The 21,970-nt window shown below is 40.0% G+C and overlaps 1 long non-coding RNA gene across 1 annotated transcript in view; it reads left to right on the top strand.

Moving 5' to 3' along the window:
• The window catches only part of LOC148338642 (uncharacterized), a 43,529-nt gene that overhangs the window by 2,957 nt on the left and 18,602 nt on the right, over positions 1-21,970 (top strand). The window contains exons 3-4 of the long non-coding RNA XR_015842993.1: positions 13,393-13,520; positions 13,592-13,663. This is a non-coding gene — a long non-coding RNA (uncharacterized LOC148338642). The remainder of the gene's footprint in view (positions 1-13,392; positions 13,521-13,591; positions 13,664-21,970) is intronic.

Below are 21,970 nucleotides of genomic sequence, written 5' to 3'. Positions count from 1 at the left end.
TCATTGAGTTAATTGAATAGATTTATAAAAAAATGTTTCATCATATTTCTTGAACTAAAATAATTTCAGTTTATATTTTTTATATTTTTTTTTATTGTTTTATATTTTTTATCATCATTTAAGTGAATTAAATATAAAAACAATGAGAAATGTTTACTTTTTAAATTAACAATGAAGCCTGGAAATAAATGAAAAATATTCAACTTTAAAATCAGTATTATAAAAATAGGGTGATTTCTTTTTTTAATTAAATCAATGAATTGATTAAAAATATAATGAATTAAAGAAGTCAAGCTGCTTTTTTTAAAATGAAACAATTGATGTCTGAAATGACAGAGGTTTATGATAGTGAGGTTTATTTTTCAAGATATAATGAAATAAAGAAAAATAATACATTTATAGAATATATTAATAGAATAGGCAGTCTCTTTTTATATTAAAAAAATAGTAATACAATGTATTTTTTTAAATGAGTGCTCGCTAGAAGCTGCAAGGTCACGCGTCGCAAACCCGTCGAGATTTGCGTGTTTATTAACGACACTTGAGAGCAGCTTTCGTTGCAAATGACATGCCGTGTGCACTTGTATGCATGCGTGTGCGTGTATGCATGTGTGCGTGCGTGTTTCAGCATTCATCTGAAATGCAAATAACACAGGATTTCCATATGAATGTGCATTTATGATGTGGAGCGTATGTATTTCCAGAGATGGAAATTCATCCTCATTTCCATCCAACACATCTCGGCTCCTCTTTAAAGGCAGCGTCACGTCATCCTGTCAATCATCTTACAGGGTTCGCAGTTTTGTTTAGTTTTTTTTTTCAAATTACTTACTGTATCTTTTATGTCGAAAGCGTTACGTGTAGTTTATAAGGTGAGATCTGACTTGGGTTTGTGGTGTTGTGTCATGATTTGAAAATGTAAATATTGTTTTGAGAATTCTGAAGAGCATTCACATACTTTAGTCTCTTTTGTCAAGTCTTTTATTTTAATATTACACCCACTTTCTTCAGCTTTTATTTTACAACGAATTCAAACCATTTAAATGTCTCAACAAAAAAAAAAATGCAGGACTTGCGCGTGCTTGTCTAAAAATATTTTCCACACACAACAATCAAGTGAATGAGACATTCAACAAGAATGTTACCTTGTCATTCAACTCGAGGCTGTTTAATTCCTTCAATTTCATTATTCCACATTTTATGTATCAACCTTCGTTTTCCACAATTCTTAACCGATTTAATTTCATTTCATTCATGATATCTTTAACTATTTAGTTTCCCAAATGTCCACATTTTTCAGGATTACACATTTTCCATATACATCCATCCGTTTTCTGAGCCGCTTACCCTCACGAGGGCTGCCGGCCATTTTCCATGTCTACGTTCCAAAATTAATGAAGAAATTTTACACATTGACTTTTCTCTTTTCTGAACACATTCAAACAATTCACACTGCAGAATGTTAAGCTTTTTGTCGGACATCTTGGAAACGACCGCATTCCGCAAATTCCCACTTCATCACATTCAAATCCCCAAATCAAACGATTTTACGAATTAAACTCCGCTTCCGCATTCCTTGACCGATTGGAAACCCTTCTACTTCAAAATGTTGATCAAATCCTGGAACCCGTTTTATCTGTGTCCAAATTCTCTAATTTTTCCGATTCAGCATTCCCAAATGAATGCAGACATTTGACCATCTGATCTCCTTCTTCCTAATCTCCACAGACTCAAACCATTGCAACTTGAAAATGGTCACGTCTTTTGTGACACTATTGGAATTATATTTACAATACCACATTCCAGGAATTCCCACATTTTTCAGTCTTCCACATTTTCAGATTATTCCAATTTCACACATTACAATTTATGCCATATTCCCCAAAATTCCAACATTTTCCATGCCCAAAACCTGAAATTCATGGAGACACTTTTACAAACACACCAAAATGAATTAAATTCTTCTTTTTTTCAGTCTCACATTTTACGATGAAACGTTAAATGTTAAGTTTAATCTTCCGCAGCATTTTAACCGCGTCAGCTTCTCAGCGTTCACTTGCAATTTCTACAGAAATTGCAATTTAATACAACATTAAAAGTGTGAGTATTGTGTTGAAACAGTGGTCATAAGTGGGTACAAATTGCCAAATTTGAACAAATGAAGCACTAAAATATCACAGTCATTTCTGTTTACTGCGTAATTCCAAATGATTTATGTTATTTTAATGCACAACGTATACGAACAAGACAGTCATAAGTAGACCGCAAGCGTGTGTTGCGCCGCCTTTGCGCTCCAACTGTCTTTTTCCATCATTAATCTTCGCGTGTCCATAAATAAATACATAAATGAGGTCACGGTAGTTGAGTGTTTGTGTGTTTTATTTTCTTCTTCCCAGTGGAGGATGGACACGCATGAAATGTGGCCATTAGCCGCGTTTTGATGGATACGGCACATTAGGCCCGGGCTTAACGTCTTGCTTGATGCGTACGTGGCCGTGAAGGGCTGGCTCATCATGGTTATTTTCATCGTCATCATCATCGACGTCACTCTAGGTTTGGTCGTGACTATGAAGATCTCGTGTGATTACAATCTTCTGGCTTACTATGCAAAATAATACATCTGATTCAATGTATGTGCAGGACATGCGTTACATTGTTTGTAATGCAAAACGCTCATATGCCAAATCATCTTTTCCTGGGTGAAATTAATGCAAATGTCATGAATGCTTTTCAGCTAGCTTGTTGCTAGGCAGATTTCATAGCTGAATCATAACTGGCTGATCACACCTTCATCGCTTCAATTAATTTTTGACATTTAGATTTTTTTTAAAATAAAACTTAACTTTAGTCAATCACACAGATGCATTAATAAAATTACTTTTTTAATTTTACTGATAAAATTCACGGTACTGGATCACAAATGCCACTTAACAAAACATGAATTATTTTTCATTTTTTCGTTTGAAATCATCCTAGATAAATATTTTAGCATTGTTCTTCACTCCTATTTGAAAAACTAGTCAGACCTGAATAACTTTTGACATAGTTTAATAATGCCACAAATCGTACGTGAATTGTATTGACTTTTATTTGTGAGCTTCCGCCTTTATTTGTCAGACTTCCTTTGTCCTTTTGTTGAGGATTATCTAAGTTTTCCTCATCCGGTGATTTGTGGGTGTATTTCAAGGGGGAGGAAGGCGTGTCCTCTAAAAGACATGATTAAAATAAAAAAAAAAAGTAATCTTAACTGACATTATCACGATGCTTGAATAATGCACAATGGCATCAAGTATTCATAACGTATTGAACAGACCTGCCTTAAGGCGCACACTCGACCTGTGCATGTGTGTGCACGCGTGTGCGCCTGCATGTGAGTGTTTATTGGCAAAGACTGGTGTTGATATTGCAGCCCCTCAGGAGCAACAAAGGGAAGATTTAAGCAAAAAGTAGCTTTTGTTGCACTTTATTGACGTTTTATGTTCATCCAGGCAGAGAAGAACACAAAAGTTTACACAGTCTGGATGCCATTTGTAACGATTGCTGCACGGTGGGCGCTGATCTCATCTGCGGGTTACACTTTATACGCGAGTTGTATTGACTGCTAATAATAATAAAAAAAGAATGCTATACAATAAAACCAAGTGTAGAAAGATGTGAGGGTTTGATACTTGTACGAGGGCTTAACAACAGCCAACAATCAGATAAAAAGAAAATAATGAAAATGAAACTAATATTGATTAAAATAAACGTACAAATATAGAGAATGAAAAGTAATGGAAATAAAAATTTAAAAAATGATCTAAAACCAATTTAAAATCATATTAAGGAAATATAGAAGTACACGTCCAATTTAATTGCGCCGTTGTGGGAGTGAACACAACCGACTTTATTCCTGGCCAATGAAAAACGGCTCCACTCATTATCCCAATGCAGGAGCGCTGCGCGCAGTTTTTAATTCCTTCAGCGGGCTTGAAACACGCTGTTCTTATATTTATGAATGAAATACATGTATGGTAACATCCACCACAAATACTTGGAGAGCACAGGATCTGTCTGCCTGTCCACAATGAAATTTAGCAAAATTGTTTTACACCACCAGCGCCACAATTTAGACCTGCTCCGAGCTGGTCAAAGGTTAGCACGATGGCCTCACAGTCCAGAGGTTACAGGGTTTGATTCCGCCTCTGGTCAAAATGTTTTTTTTTTTTAAATATAATTTATAAGTATGCTAATTAAAATTACACATTCATTTTATTCACTAGAGGAATACTTCAACAATAAAACGTAAACGTAACCAATTAAATCCTGAAGGTTGATTTAAATCTTTTTTTTTTTTGCTCAAATATACATTGAAACAAAATAAATGTAACATGTTGATGAAAAGCTTTTGAAAAAATGGTCGTTACCAGAAATCCATCCCATAGTTTTTGATAAAGTTTGATTATTTTGCATTTGTTATTTGCACTCATTGTTGGGGTTTTCCTTGTGCTCAACATGAATCATACGTGTTTGTTCCAGTGTAATCGAACCGCCCGCCCCCACACGCCCGGAGACCCCCACCCTCAACCCTCTTCTTCCTCCTCTTCCTCATCTTATTATGAAAAGTGTCCTCTGGGTGCGAACATGAAGCAATAACACAGCGGCGGTGGCTAATTGCGTTAGCCGAGCAGCACAGTGGCTGGTGAGTGGGACAAAGGGCAAAAATCTAATAGTCAGGTGGCAATATGGCAACCAAATTAGAGCATTAGTTTTCATCAGTGTCCCCCCGTTGGCCGGGGGGGCGACAAGGGGGGCGCTACAAAACATCCCAATCTAATTGCCAGCGTGCAAACGTGACTGGAGGCCCGGCGAGTGGTGGCGTGAACGATGTGATGTCATCCCTGGGAGACGCAAGCAGCTTTGATGGGGCCACTACACCCCCAAGGCCCCTTCATTAGGTACAGCAACCAATTATGCAGGTGGCTTGATCTACGAGTGTAATTCAGTCCATGTCCGAGCTCGTAATGTAAATTTACTCATATCGAATACATTTTCCCATTTGAAATGAAGTGAAAAGCCATTAAGCATTCGCCCCACCCCCCAACCAACTAATCAACAAATACAAAATTATAGGAGACTGGTCAGTTGGTTCTTCGGCAATTGTCATACAAAAGAACTGATTGTCATTGTTTTTATTATTCTTTCATCCATAAGCGAACATGTCACCCAATGTAAAATATAAAATCAATTTTAAAGTAATTGGATTCCATTCATTGTAATTGAAAATGAGTGTTTAGAATTACAAGCAAGCTCACCAAATGAATTAAAATTGTTTTACTACATTATCATAAATACAATTTAGAGATGCTAGTACGACTTTTTTGCCTTTATTTGTTGATCGGTTGTAAGAACTCGCGCTGCATCAATTGGCAGCCCAACGTCTCATCTGCCTTTCCGCTGCTGGAATGGATTTTTTCTCAACTTTAGCGACAACTGTATTAGACGCTATTTTCCGCTTGTACAAATGTTGGTATGTGCGTTAAATGTTGTTTTTGTCGCCAGGGAAGCAAGGAAGCCAAGCGACAAACGAAGCCAGCAACGGCAAAGGCGAGGTATTTAGCGCTAATGTCGGAGCTGTAGGCGACATCGACGAGCAATAAATGGCGCACGAGGGCGAGCGTGGCGCGGCCCCCCCATCACAAAGAGACGCTGACCTTTTGTCCATGAAGCCTCCCCCTCTCGCTCGTCTTTTGTGCCACATCAATGTTGTTTTCCACCGTCTCGCCGAGGCCTCGGCGCAAAGAGCGAAATAATCACCGCCTTCGCTGAAAGCCGCCGCCATATCGACTGATTTAAAGCAAATGTTCGCCCGGGCCAGAAGGTCGCAGCGCCGAGCTCATTTCGTGAGAGTGAGAGAATAAAAAAGGAAAATATAAAAACCAGGAAAGGCAAGCTGCAGTTGTTAATAGTTGAAATAATGAGCTTTGCCCGGATACATATCGGTATCAGGTCGATACCAGCCTTATTATAAGGTCTCGGATATCCGTGGAGGCTGCTGACACTAAGTCCTCTTTGGCAGTAGTCTCAGAAAGAAAGGTCCTGTTCACAATGTTTTGTCAAATTGCATCCATCCATCTTCCATCCATCCATCAATCTGAGCCGCTTCTCCTCACGAGGGTCACGAGCTTGCTGGAGCCTATCGCAGCTATCTTTAGGCAGTAGGCGGGGTCCACCCTGAACTGGTCGCCAGCCAATCACAGGGCACGCAAAGACGAACAACCATCCATGCTCACAAACAAACCAAGGCAATTCAGTCTGTCCAATTAAACTACCTTGCATGTTTTTGGAATGTGGGAGGAAACTGGAGTACCCGGAGAAAACCCACGCAGGCACGGGGACAACATACAAACTCCACACAGGAAGGCCGGAGCCGGAATGAAACCCTGTACCTCTGTACTGTGAGGCCATCGCACTAACCAGTTAGCTGCTGTTTTGTCAAATTGTTAATTTAAATTTTATACAATAAAAATATTGTTGCTCAGTCAGTTTGTTAGTTAGTCAGTCTGTCGCCAGGTCGATTGCTCAGTGATTTGGTCAGTCTATCTGTCATTCGGTTGGCAGTTTGGTTTGCCGGTCAGTCAACCAGCCTGCCGATTGGTAGGTTGGTCAGTTGTTCATTTTGTTGGTTGACTGACAGGTTGGATTGAGTTGATTGATCGAGGAGTCGGTAGGTCTGTTGGTCACTCCAGAAGTCAGTCTTGTTAGTTTGTTGGTTGGCCAGTTCGTTAGCTAGTCAGTTGGCTGATAGGAATAATTAGTTGATTGGTCGAAAAGTCGGTGGGTCTGTCAGTTAGTTAGTCAATTTGTTATTTTGCCGGAGAACCAAGTGGACAAATGAAAACAGAATTTAATGATAATTGTTTTGAACTATTCATACTCTGAGAGTGTAATAACGGGATTTTTGTTTTTCCGATATGAGCATCGATTCCCAGGTCAAAATATCGAGAACAGAAACCATCAAATATGCTTGAACAAAAGGCAACAAAGTAGCTCTTTCAAAAAATAGCTTTTTCTCTCTTTCGACCATATAAAATCTGGCGGTGGAGGCCATAACAATTTGGAGCCTTGATGTTTTTTTCTTGTCCTTTCTGCCACACAAACTAGCCTCAGTCGTGGTGGAACGCACGTTGGATGGCCGCAATATTTTGCGCAAAGTCGACAGGCTTTGAAGTGTCTTGGTGAGGAAAAATCACGTATCGAACGTCGCCGCCTCGCACGTCTCGCTGCGGCCCGGTTAATAATTCACAGTGGGAAAGTGGCAGAGTGAGCCAGCTCAAATCAAAGAATAATAAGTCTTTTTTTTCTTCCTCTTCTTTTTCTTCACACAGCTGCAGGTGAGGCGTCATATCGCCGCCCATCAAATATTCACACAGCCGGAGGGGAAGCGGGAGCGGGAGACGGGTGGGGAGGAGTTTTTGATGGGCTGGACTGAAGAATCATGTTTAGTTTTTTTTAGAAAATGTCTTTTATATATTTATATATATGTATATATATATATATATATATATATATATATATAACACATTTATTTTTTTAGAATATTCATGAGGAAAACTAATATTTTGGGGGAGAAAATACTGAATCTTAAGAGAAGATATTTTTTTTTAAAAATGAAAGATTTTGTGATAAATTGAAAATGTGGGAAAGAATTGTTTGGGAAGTTATATATAGAATATAATGTGCTGAATATTGAATAAAAAAAAAACATTTTTTGGGGGGGGTTATACCTATAGTAGTTTTTGCTCAAAAAGGCTGTATTTTAGTAAATTGGTTTTGTTTTCCCACAAAAAGTGTTTTTTGACAAATAAAAGTCCCAATTGAAAGAAAATAATACTTGTAAAAATTAAGCAAAAATGTAAAAATGATCAAGTCAGTATCTTCAAAACATGTAACTCGAAAACATAAGCGATGCGCTTTATTCCCCTATTATAGACTCCACCAACGTCAACATTCTTGTACTTATCATTATTATGACAATATTATTATTATTAACCAGAAAAAGCAAAACAACAAAAACAAAAAGATAAGAGAAAGCTCGCGACGGGGTGACCTTTCTTGCTCCGTCTTTAATCACCACGCTGGCGTGTGACTGATCTTCGCTAAAAGTCGAGCATGGTGCAACTTTTGTGGCTCCAATTAGACGCGTTGTTATCGCCATTACAGCGGCGGTGGGGATGTCGACGGGGTCTAATTGACGCCCCCAAACAGACTTGTTGGCGTTCCCGAAGGCGAGGGGAGCGCATCCAGCGTGGGGAAGTGAGGGGAGATGACAAGCGGATAATGAGACGGCTAAAAGCTTGATCTTGACAATAATTAGCTCCTTTCGCCTCAGCCTCCTGGCGCTAATCAAAGGTTAGCTCCAAATAAACTTTCTTCACAAGGTACGTTCTCCCTAAACGTTTCATACTCCAAATCCAATTATTTGACTATTTTAGCACATCGTGCGCACACTTTAGCTTGATAATTGCTGTATTACTTCCAGACAGTCACTACACAGTGTCAGGATTCATTTGAAATATTTGGAATATTAGGGCTCAGGGACGCCGACTTTATTATAGTTGCCTGCTTCATGGCAAGATGTCAAACTTTGCCAGCACGCCCCAACAATGGCAGATTTGTGCCTTCCAAAATGCATGGAGCAAAACTAAAGTGGGGGTGACTATTGAATTTTGCTTTAATGGTCAAAATGACCCCAAAATCGCACCTTTGAACCAAAATTTGCCACTTCCGGTGTGTTTCCTCCATTTTTTAGAGGTCTACTCATCATAGAAATGCCAACTGTGTTTAGAGTCGCTCAGTCAAATTAGCTTCAAGGGGTGAATTTTCAAAATTTGTGTTCATGGTCAATTTGACCCTAAAATGGTAGTTTCAAACCAAAATGGCAGACCTCCTGTTTCATTCTGGTTATCGCGACTGTAGATAGCCTTTTTCTTTGGGGGGGGGGGGTTCTACTGATAACAGACATGTCTACCAAGTTTCTTGCACAAGTAAACTGTCTGAGTTGTTTCAATTTAAGTCCACAGCCATTATGACCCAAAATGGCGGCAAACCCTAATTTGAGGTTGCTGTCTCTGCAGGCATGGTTTCTTGAGAGGTTTTTGTGGGTTTACTTATAATTTATGTGACGAGTAAATTTCATGTAGCTCCTGTAATTCAAACTGACTCTAAGGGCTGAATTTTCACGTTTGCTTTAATGGCCAATATCATCCGAAAATGGCATATTTCCTTTTTTTGTGGGTCTAACCGTTTTCGACATTTCTACCAAAGTCCATGTTGTTCGGTTGAAGTGGTTTTGCCGACTAACTTGAAATTTACGTTATTGGCCAAAATGACCCTTAAATGGCAGCTTCAAACCCACTGCATGACTTGCTCTGTGTTTTCGGGCATGGCTTGTTGATACTTTTTTCGTGCGTCTAGTTCCTCATGCCAACTAAATTTCATTCAGTGAAGTCAAACTCTGCAAAATTTTCAATTTTACATGAATGGACAAAATGTGTCATGGTGTTTGACAAGGAAAAGAAAAGAAAGAATATAGAAAATATATTTATTTTTGAAAATAGTTCTTGGAGTGAAATGATCATAATAATTTTAATAATTTGATATGGATGATTCGATTCTTAAAAAGAAAAAAATGTAGACTGCTATTTAATATTAATTATGATCAAGAGTCTGCATTATTAAGAATTAATATTCCAGATAACTACCAGTATTAGTAAGAATGTGTCCTAAATGGATGAACGTAAAATGAATAAAATATTTAAAAAGTCATCCGGTTTCAGGTTGACAAGCGCCGTCGGTGCCTTCAGGTGCCGTCGGAGTTTCAAGTGCTCAAGTTGCCTCTGTGTTCTCGTCTCCACTCTGCTTCTTTTCATGTTCATTCTTTTGATGTGGTTTTTCAAGACTACGTGACATCCAAATCTGAGTCCATGTGTCTCAATTGTGTTGCATTTGGAGGCTGATTTGAAGGCACATGACAACATAACACTGCCCCCCCAAAGAAAATATTTGTCAGTCCTGCTGTATTTGAAGGACATTTGAGAAAGTCAAAATTCAAAGAATCCTTCAAACGTGACCTTGTTTTTTTTTTGTTGTTGTCAATGTTGTTTTTATTGTTTTTTTCTCTCCAAGGATACAAAAATTACAGTCCAAATATGATTCCGTCTTCATGTTAGGTGGATAATTTTTTTCCAATTTTTAAGCCTCCTTCAACTGCAACCGTCTTACAAGAATTATTTCAGAAAAGATAGTAAGTTTGAAAAATAAAACATTTTTTATCAATTCTGCTTCATTTGATGGCAGATAATCATCATATAAAATTAATGAATGTAAAAAAAAACATTCAAAATTAAGAAAAATAAAATTAAAAGTCATCAGGTTTTCAGTGCGACAAAGCACAATACCTTGAAGTGCCGTCTGACTTTCAAGAGCGCAGGTCGTCTCTGCGTGTTCACCTTCTCCTTTAGGCTGTTTGTCTTTTTAGTTAGATTCTTTTTTTCCGTCCGCCTCTGCCTCATGCTTAATGGATGCAATTGGTGGTGAATACGCCACTCTACCTGCGAGCAAATCATCAGGACGGCGCAAGGAGCAGCGGCGGCCAAGCGACGCAAATATGAAAAACAACAAAAAAACAGGGATGAAATTTCCCCGAGTCAGAGTCAGGCAATAAAATGATTCTATTAAAAAGCCATCTGACCGTTAATAAAAGCAATGATTTGACGTCGTCGCCGCGGGCTGGAGCTTCGTTTTTTATTTTTTTGTTTTATTTTATTTTGATGCGCGCGTACATGGAAAAACATAAAACACAATTGCAGGCTGGCCCGTGTTTTGTGACTTAATGAGATTTGGTAAGGCGGCCGGGCGGGCGGCCCGAGGTGTTATTCGTGCGCGATGGAGGCGTCGGATAAAGCTCGCTGCCGTCGCAGCAGGATATCAAACTCATGCGAGGACGCCGCCAGATGTTTTCATTTGAGCCGCAAACGGGCCTGGTAAGATTTGACAGTCAGACAGGAAATGGACTGACTTCATATACCACCTGCTTCCTTCCAGGGGATTGTCAAAAACAGCTACGACTGCCCATGTGGTCGTTGATGACTTAAAAAAAAAAAAAGATGTTTTTCGCCACTCCCAATTGAAGTTTACTGGAAAAGCTCAAAGTGTATTTGTCTTTGTTTTATCTCATCAAACATCTTTGTCTTGCAAAAAGTGTGCTAGCTTGATGCTAATACAGAATTGAAAAAAATCAGTGTAGCAATGCATATTCAAATGCAAAAAGTGATGTTTTGGTTGGGCGAAAGAAATTTAATTATAAGTCGCCACCCTTTTCCCGTTCTCTCTTTGGAGGCCACTTTGAAGGCAGATGGCATCATATTGTTTAAAAAAAAATCAAAAGAACCGTCAAATGGCTTTCGTTCACAGTTTTGATTTAAGTCCTTCAATTGTACCTTTCCTTTAAATACAGCCTTCTTTTTAATATAAGGTATCTTATTCTCGGCGTTGGTGATTTTTTTTTTTTTTTTTTTTTTGCATAATGTCGTTCAGGCCTGAAAACTAACAATAATGTGTTTATTAATGAAAACGCAACAGTTCTGGTGCATGAGGAAGCCAAATTGAAGGCAGATGACAACAAAATGCTATCCTAATTTAAAGGCTCCTTCAAAAGTGTCTCTCTTTGATGTATCTCTTTTGTTTTTTCTGAACAAACTTAATTTAAAGTCCAATTACGAATAAATTTCCTCTCTACTGGTGGACTTGGAAGGTAAATGACCTTAAAATGCTGTTTTGATTTAAATGCAGCTTCTAATGTGCCTTCTTTTTTGTCATGTTATTTTTTTGGGAGCAGGTATAATATTAAGTCCACTTATAAGTCAGTTTTATCATGATTGCTGGATTTTGCCAAGTTCAATGTAGAGGAGGGTTGTTTTTTTTTTTGTTTTTTTTTTACAATGTTTTAGAAATTACATGGTTAATATCATTGTGGCCTTCCAAACATCCTTGTGTGTTGCTACTAAGTCCTAATAAATTACTCCAAATTTCTTCCTCTGGTTCAGGTTATAAAGTTATAAAGGCATAGTATATAATTCAAATATTTGTAATATTTTCAGCACAAAGCGATGTGATTGGCTGCATTTGTAAGACTTCCGAAAGACTCGAAGGCTGCTTTTGAATGCGTCACCCTCGTCGTTTGTTTTTTTTTCAGCGGCGAATGAATGGCAGCCTCGTTAGCGACATTAGATGAGACAAAAGGCGGCGAAGGTTTTGCTGTTTTTACAGACGAGACCTTGGAGCCAAGCCGACGCACGCTCGCTCGCTTGCTCGCCGAGTTTGAAAAGTGACGCTTGACGATGAAGGTCCATCAAAGCACTGCGGCAATTAGTTGCCACATACAAACTTGTCATTAATTTTTTTTTTCTGTTTTTAGTTCAAGTTGCCACCGCAGGAAGTCGACGGCATGTTGTTTTCATATTTAAATTTATTCTTCCGCGTCTCTCTCAGGAATAAAAAAACAACAAAAAATGTGCTCATGTTTATGAAGTTGATCGCTGTTGGACGTCTCGCTGAAAGTGGAAGTCAAGTCAAACATGTACTTTGGAATAATATGTTGTATGTGCCCTCACAATTTTAAAGATTGTATTCTGATTAATATTGCCGTGGTGGAACAAGAACCAAACAAAATGAATCCACCCGTTCCCGGCAATCAAGGGCGGGTTCTGACATTTCATGCAGCCGCGCCTCCTCATGTCGAATGACATTAACGTCAAAATGACTTTGGGCTCGCATTGCAAACGTCACGTAAACAAACAATTGGACTAGTGGGACTACAATGAACATACTTTTTTATTGCAAAAAAAAATTTGGACTTGACTTCCATTTGAAGTTAAAAAGAAAACAAGTTGTGAACATGCATCTGAGATTGTTACCAGGAACAGATTAGGGGGTAGTGGTCGGGAAATTGAGTTAGAGTTGGTTGAGCATTGGGGTTGTAGGTTGGTTTACAAATTTGGGGTGATATTAAGATTGAGAAAAATAAAAATTAAAAAAATGTTTTGGTCATGTCGTAAATATGTTTTAAACTTGACGAAAGACACCACATTCTGTATGCTAGCGCTAATTAGCATCTACGTTGTGGTGCTTTATCCCTTTTAAGCAACAGGCTGAACACAAATGGTTCATCACCAGCAAGTAGGCAGACAATATGACGGTACTCACAGTCACATATTCTTAATCCTCTGCATAGAATGATTAATTAGAGCCGTACCGATGAGCTCCAAGAAGAGTCAAGACGAAGCCCACTGTTATACTGCCCCACATACGTTATTTTATGTTTTTATTTATATGCCGCTATTTCTGTCATAGGTCGCCACGGTGGTCAAATGGTTAGCACGTCAGCCTCACAATGCAGCGGTCCAGGATTCAATTCCGAGCTCCAGCATTTCAGTGTGGAGTTAACATGTTCTCCCCGTGCATGTGTGGATTTTCTCCAGGTACTCTGGTTTCCTCCAACATCAAAAAACAATTCACGGTAGGTAAATTGAACACTCTGAATTGTCCTTAGGTGGACAAGACAACTGGGATAGGTTCCGGCACGCCCACAGCCCTCGTGAGGATGGAGCGATTCAGATAATGGGTGAGTATTTTCTTCTTTAAAATACACTTTCCACATTTTTATTAGTTTTTGGGAGAAACCTGAAATGGATTAATGGGGTTAATTTTGTAAGGGATTTTGTATTTTTAGTATTTTTGCATTCATTTTTAATGTTTTTTTTTTTTATCAGATGAATCAAATACTATAATAAAGCAAGATCAGCCTATCCTGATGTTTCTTTAGCCTAAAGTTGGCTTTGATGCGCGAGAAAGTCAAGTTTTACAGCGCCTGAATATTTCTGGGTGTATCTCAGCAGCTGGTCGTCGCTTTTAAACGCCGTCGGTTCATTTCTCCACGGTGAGGAAAGAAAAAAAAAAAAGACAACAGTGTAATTACGCGGAGCTTTGAGGGGCTAATGCGGGATTGATTCGTAACTGCGGGACATCCTTGAACCAGATCCTCGCAAATGAAGCCAGCCAGCAGCTAGCCAATGCTGCCTTAAGTGAATTTAAAAATGCACGAATAATTACACGTACGCGGCAAACTAATTAAGACGACGTGAACTCTGCGGCCCGGCTCGTCGCTCACGGTGATTAGCACCCTCGTATTTCACCACCAACCCAAAATGGAGTCTGTGACATCGGGCGTGGACTGGCGGAAATATAGAAAAAAAAAATGAAAAAAGGAAGAAAGTCAGACTGCCGTTACTATTTCCAAGTCGCCGCATTAATCGTGTAAAAGGCGGACGACTGTCGGCGAAGAAACATGAATATTTTTATAATTCAATGACTGTAATTTATACCCGGGCCAAATCATCAGAATGGCTCCTCTTTTTTTAATGGTGGGGAGGGAGAAATTCATCAATAAGATGTGAGCAGAATGTAGTCGCTTGTATTGTGAGAACCTTATTCCATTTTGTGACATGATTAAATGCACATGTTAAATCATAACACAAACATTGTGCTCACTTTATAATGACTTTGTCAGATTGGTATCATCTAAATATGTTTACAGATACGGTACATATAACACATTTCAGTCTAAAGTGATGAAAGTTGAAAAACAAAATTCTCTATTCAATTTCAACACAAGCTGGATTACATTCCACTCAATAAAAACAAATTTTCTAAGCACTAAATTCATGCATAGTTAAATCACCCTCAAATGTATTTCTTAATTTATCCTAATTTATTAATAGAATGCTCACTTTTTGGCTCTTTCAAATAGTTATTATTCATTTTAATGTGGTTGCATAAATTTGGACAGGAAATTGTAATCAAATGTGATACAATTTGAATTTAATTTATTTAACTAAAAATGTTTAATTAGTACTAATTTTAGGTCGTGCATGAATAAATTCCAGTTTCTTAAAATTCGTAAAAAAGAATTATTTAATCTCATTTTAAAAAGAAGTACATTAAATCATGTTATTATTAGATATTATATTTTGGAAAATATTGTTAAAAACTTTCAAAATGCTGCCCTGTTGAAAAATTGAGTGTTTTTTTTTTTTTTATTATAATATACTGGAAATATTTGTTCTCCCCCCCCACTGTAATTTATTAAAACTAAAAAGTAAAACGGAAAAGAAGAAAATCTAAAAGTCTTGTTATACTTCCTTTTGTGGGCACAATAAAAAATTATTTTTAAATGCAAAAAGGGAAAATGACAAACCGTAGAGTTATGAGCAAGAGAGCCGGAATAAAATGACTCAAAAAATATTCACAATGCGTTGCGTTTGGCACACAGGTGCATTTAAACATGGAGCCACTTTCTAATTACAATATCGCATTGTTGACATGAACCCAAAATAACCTTGGTGGATGAGCCACATGCTGCTTCATCACTTCTAAAAAGACAAGGACGATGATTTGATCACTTACGAAGTCTTTCCGAAGATCTCTGCGAAAGTCGTCGTCATTCTCGTCTCTTTGTGCTAGCAAATCTTCCGGCTGGATTAAGACAATCTTCAGGGGCGCTCTTCATCCTCGTCTTGCTCTTCGTCTTCCTCGGCGCATCTCCGTTAAAGCCCGAGATTCCGTTTAGCCTCATCAGCGTCCGTACGACTTAAGCAAATCCTCGGCGAAAAGCCCTCGACGGACACTTTGAGACGCAAAAACACGGCGAACCAAAGAGATGTGAGCGCTTTATTGGAACTGCAACTAATACTTTGTCTTCTTCCTCTTCTTGTTTGAAATGCAAGAGAGGATTGTGACCAGCAGATTTGTTGTAAAAGCTCACATTTGCATGCCGTTCTCACGCACAAAGCACAATTGTGGAGCGTTGCTTGCAAATGAGATGTATGAATTTGCATTTCCTTTTTCTTGTTTATTGTTTGACTCCGGTGATGATGAGCAGTCACATTTTCTTATTTTTTGTTGCATTTCTGTGTTGACATTTTACTATTGTGAGGATGGAACAGTTTCTTCAGTCTTTCTAGAATGGTGGAGCGAACTTTCTTGTTTTCTAACTATATTTCAGTCGACATTTCCTCGCTTTGATTTCTTGTGGTTTTTGTGTTGAATGAAATTTGCTGCTTTCTGATTTCACCATTAAAGTAAAATGAGAACACATCGCAATTGCTCATCAAGAGTTCAATCTGATAAATGAGAAAATGTCATAGTTGTCCATCAGTACCAAAGTATAAACGGAAAATGAGGACTTTCAAACCTGATGTGCCTACCCTTCATCTCCCAACAAAAACAACAAAAAGCCAGAACTGACCATTGTCACAGAAGGAAAACCACGTCCTAGAAAAGTCACAACTGTCCATGAAAAAATTACAATTCTTGACAGAGCGGGAATCACTCTACGTGCACCTGTAAATGCTTCTCTAGCCCACCCGAGAAGTTAAAAAATCCCTCAAAGCACCAATGACGGAATAGCTCCTGACGTGCTAGCCCCCCTCCGGCGAGAAAGCGAGCTGACAGGGCCCCGCCGCTAATCCGGCGTTAGCAAGTTAGCGCTTTGCCCCCGCGTGCCGCCCAGCTGGAGCAAATACCTGCATCGCACCTTGCGGATCAGCGGCACAGAGCCGCAGCTTTACCGCCTCTGCCGCACGACTCTGGCCTTAATTAAGTCCATCTCGCAGACGGCGCGGCGGGAATGGCGGGCGGAGCGCTAGGCGGATTTGGGCTAGCTCACCGCCAGCGTCAAAATAGATTCCGACAAGCATGCGCTTTAAAATCGGAAGCATTTTGGGAGGGGAAACTAAAAGAATACGAGATACAGTACAACACATTTTTGGTCGTAGTAATATTAGTGCGGTTGTTGTGATTTTTGTTCTGTTCCTACGAACTTCTATTAGAGAAGAATCTTTGAATATATTTATATTATAAATAATATTCTATTATTTATTTTGTTACTTTTGGAATAAGACTATTCAAAATTAGTTATCAATCAATGAAAAGCTAACTGCCCATTAATCACTAAAATAAAGTGAAAAATACGACAATATGTTATAACAGTCCATCATAACTGATTAAAAACAAAATTGAGGGAATAACATAACACCCCAAAAATGGAAAGAAATCAAGTAAAATTTTAAATGTTACTAGATTAATGAGTACCTGACTAGCAAGGGTCGATACATACCTCGGTAGATTAATAGTTTTTGCCATGGGCAGGCACTACAGGTGACTAATTAAAATTCTGAGTAATTTTTATGCTGAATTTCACACTCAATATGTATGTTTGTATTTTTCGAGTATAATGCGCTCTATGAAATTTACTGTGTAGGTAGCTATCAAGATGGATTGCAGACGCTTGTACTTGTTCGGATGTTATCTTTATGTAGTTGTTTGGTCTTTGCGGTATCTTGTTCTTGGCTCCTGAAGGGACTGCAGATGGACTCCTGAGGGACTCCAGTGCCTCCGCTTTGTTTTCCCCAATGTGGCCTCTCAGGACGGCCTTCAGGCAGCCGGCCAGCAGTCGTCCCTCGTCCATAGTGCCTGTTGTTGTTGTTGTTGTTGTTGTTGAGCCACAAGCTGCGAGGCAAACTTTTAATGGGCCGAGGTACGGGTCGCTTGGCTGCTCTAACTGGTCTCCCCGGACCCTCCCGTCCGGCCCCACTCCGCAGAGCAGCAAAGCATCATGGGAGGAGGCCGCCGCAGCCGCCTCATAAGTCAAAGCCTGCAAGCTGGCTTCTTTGCCTGTGGGAGCCTCATGGAGCGCTTGTCCTATAAAAGCAACTTTGCCTTTTTTCTCTTCAGGAATCCAATCCCGACTGCAGCGTTCTAAATTTACTTCCTCGCCGCAGAAGGAAGATAGAAAATCAGACACAAGGGAAGAAGAAACATGTATGCAAGATAGGGGGGAAAAAACAACTTTTCATGGAAAGAAATGATCTGAAATGACTTTGTTGTAGCTTAGAGCCACTTGCCGCTTGTTTTTACGGTGGAAATGTTTCATCATGGACTGGATTCACATTCGCTGAAATTCAACATATTGCTTTCCAGAAGTGTGCGTTCCGTCAGACTGACAGACTAGTAGGTCAGTCTGTCACTGATGGACGCCCGTTTGGATGATGGTTGACGAATGACGTGGCACTTTAAAAAAATAAAATAAATCGTCATTCACCACGTCCCTCAGTGACGGACCTCCCAGGTGTGGGAACGGACGGACGGACTGGCAGACTTCTGGCGGACTAACTGATATACTTAACTGACAGACTGACTCAAGGGTTCACTGACTGACGAATGTACGGGTACCCAGGCCGCTCATCGCTGACGAATAACTGACCGGCAAAATTTTGTAAAATGTCCACCTCTGCCGCTTTCGACAAATTTTTATGTTGCCAATTGTATATACGTTTAAAATATTGGTAACAATCACATAAAATCTCTCGGCCAAGCTCGTCTTTTGACTGCTTCTGCTTCGAAGCCAATGAGCAAACTTCCTGTATCTTTCTTGAGGCTTTTTTTTGTGGATCAACTTATGATAGAAAATGCCTACCAAATTTCATGTTGCGAAATTAAACTGGCTTCAGGGGCTGATTTTTTTTTTTTATTTTCATTTGGTTGGCCACAAATGGACCTAAAATTATCACTTCAAACCAAAATGATAAACCATGCATGTCTTTTTGAGTACGGCTTCTTGAGTCGACTCAAAATAGACTTACCGAGAACTATGAAATTTAAGCTTGATAAACGACGCTGGCCTTCGGGCCCGAAGTTCCACGCACTCGCACCGCCGTGTTTGAAAAATCACAAAATGTTCTGACATGCTTTGATATGAAATTAGTCAACATGATTGTTTTTCTGCTTCTGATTGGCGGACGCCTCTGTTGGCTTGGCCTGCCCACCTCGACACCGACATTTACATATCATGTAATTCACGGCTGATGTTACCACGGCGATGGGCCTCCTCATTGAAAACTCCTTTAATCTCGTCAGTGACAGAGTGGTGGTGTAGGGAGCCTTGTGGGGGTGTAGAAGGACGCCTGACAGCTGCATTAAGGCCTGCCTTCCAGGCCCGCGTCACGCCCGCTCGCCTCTCCCAGCATGCATCAGTGCCGCCAGGAGCCTCTAATGGCAGAGGAGATGGAGGGGGCTTCATTAACATTCAAACACATTTTTTGAATAGTAGCACTGATGACGGTGGAAAAACATTACATTTCACAGCCCCGAAGCCAGTTACACTGAGCAACATGAAATCGAGCAGGAATGTCTATCATGAGTCGAGCCACAAAAAAAAAAAAAGACTCAAGACGCCATGCCTGAAAAGACACAAGAAGACCACATGCCATTTTCAGTTTGGAATTCAGCCCAGAAGCCAGTTTCATCATCTATCAAGAGTAGTGGCAACCATTTTAGGGTCTTTTGACAATTTCTAATGTCACTCCTCTGGGAGAGTTTTTTCAACTACTACCAAATTTAAACCGATGACATGACCAATGCAAAATTGTCAAGAATTTTCATGGTCTGTGTTTGTATGTAGTTTCATGTTTTTTCTTTGCATTCCTTTGGTGTCTCTCTTGTTAAAGCTGACCTGTGCTTGTCGTCCCACTCCCTGATGTTAACCAATCAGCTCTCTCCAACCCTTTGCGGCTTGTCCAGGTGTTCCTCGTAGTCTCGTCAATTTGTTTGTATTTAGTTCCCCGTTTCCGTTCAGTTCTTGTTGGGTCGATGTCCAAGTCAGTTGTTCTCCTACCTTCCTCCTGGCTTGCTTTGTTGTGTCTTTTGTCTACGCCACGGCCATGTTTATATTCTTGAGTTTGATTGTGACTTTGATCGTTATTGTTTTGGAGCTTAGCATTTTTTATTTTCCTAGTTCTATATTTGCTTTTTAGTCCTCATTCGGAAATGAAATACTTTTTGTGAAACCCACTTCCCTACCTGTCTGGTTTCCCTGCGTTTGGGCCCTCCACCTCAACCCTCCACCGTGCCAAAACCAAGACCTGACAAGAATTTGTCTTTTTGTCCTTGTGTGCGTTTTCAGTCCTGGAAGCCCGTTAAACTTAGCATTGTGAAATCCTGCAAGCATGAGTAGATCTTGGGGGGAGGGGGAGACAAACTTTTTGATTGGCGGGCCGCAATGGGTTAAAAAATTTGACAGGGGGGGTCGGACCAGGAGCAGATGGATGGAGTGTTTTGTAACCTCACCTCATTGTAGAAAATGTACTTTTAAATGAAAGTGCACAAAAGCGTTACAACAATATGTCTTTGAAAAACCACAGTATTTAGAAAAAACATTAACAAGGTTTATTCATTTCATTTTTTTTTTCACGTTCGGCGGGCCGGATTAAAACGTTTAACGGGCCGCATGTGGCCCGCGGGCCACAGTTTGCCCACGCCTGCTCTATGGGCTGTCACTTGTCTAGAGCTTTTCTACCTTCGGTACTCAAATCGCTTACCGAAGAAACCAAGCCTGAAAATATAAAGGAAGTCTGCCATTTTGGTTTGACGTGGCAATTTTGGGCATAATTTGTCATTTCCGAGGATGCTTCAAAGACCGGCTGCTCCCAGAGCTTTTGTCCGTTTGCTACTAAATTAAAACTAGTATCGTAGACAGCCAATCCTAGATGATGTCGTTTGAGTTCATGTAATTGCGTTTGGGCAGAGCACAGCAGCAAATTTTGATGACCTGCCATAAAACATGAAACTCCAATTAAGTGGAGTTTGAAAATTCAGCCCTGAAAGCACGTTACACTCAGCATTATGAAATTCGGCGGACGTGTTTATCAAGAGTAGGCCCACAAAACGCTGAAAGCATATGCCAAAAAATATATGGTGCGGCAACCGTTTTGGTTCGACGTGATCATTTTCAGGAAACCTTGCTCCCTGGAATTCTTTTTGAAAACTTACCAACATGATTCGCCGCAGGAATGTCTGTCATGATTAGACCCACAAAAAAGTCTACAAGCCTGAAAAGACATAGAAAGTATCCCATTTTGGTTTGTGACTATTTCCGACGGTTTGTCCATTTCCAGGGGGGATTCAAAAACACACTCCAAGCAGTGATTTTGTCTGACCGTTACCAAATTGCAACCTTGAATAATAGACAGATGGACAACACTTAAACGTGACCAAAAATTGCGTGTGGGATGATGCTCACGTCCTCTCTTGTGGCGGAAATATATAGATGCAATAATGCTGTATCGAAGTCTTAAGATGCACGTTGGCCATAAACGTGAGCAGCATTGTCGATCCTCACATGAAAACAAAAATAATCACGCTGGAGGCTGAGTGTTGATTCCCGCCTCTGCGAAATGAGAAGCTGTTTCTCATCACGGCGGCAAGGACGAAAAAACACCCGCCACAATTGACCCGAGTGCGCTCGTGTGTCGCTCGGCTATTTCTCGGAAAGGCCAATCGGCGAGTCGTCTTTTTACGACACTAATCAGAGCAAATGCGGTTACAGAGATGCACTTTGGGAGAAATGATTGCTTTTCAGAAAAGAATCAAAGCAAACACAGGGCGCTAATGCTTCCGCCATGCCGAGAAGCGCGACGTGACGAGCGCATTTAATTTGCCCGCTAAATCAAATAAGTTAAATTAGAGAGTGCTCATTTTAACGGCCCTCGGAGGGCGAGAGGCGGCGTCGAAAGAAAACAAACAACAAGCTGTCGAAATGGCTGAGAGGCGCTCTGTTACCTGGAAACAACAACACACATACACACACACACACACACACACACTCGCCTTTTCAGGTGCAACCAAACGACTCTCCGCAATGTCGGCGAAAAAAAAAGCCGAGGGCCCAATCAGGAGGTCCCAGCGCTGAGGCGCGGGAAAGGCCTCGTTCCGACAAGTCTTCAACTGCGCTCAGACCGCAGGGACGGGAGACCTCAGCTGGCTAATTAAAGGCGGCCAATTAGAGAGCCGCTCATGTGTTTGTTTTTTCAATGAG

The sequence above is a fragment of the Idiotropiscis lumnitzeri genome, chromosome 4, assembly GCF_059441095.1.
Source record: "Idiotropiscis lumnitzeri isolate Australia: NSW breed Sydney's pygmy pipehorse chromosome 4, RoL_Ilum_1.0, whole genome shotgun sequence".
In the NCBI taxonomy this organism is placed as follows: domain Eukaryota; kingdom Metazoa; phylum Chordata; class Actinopteri; order Syngnathiformes; family Syngnathidae; genus Idiotropiscis; species Idiotropiscis lumnitzeri.
This window is presented reverse-complemented; position numbering and strand designations above follow the sequence as displayed.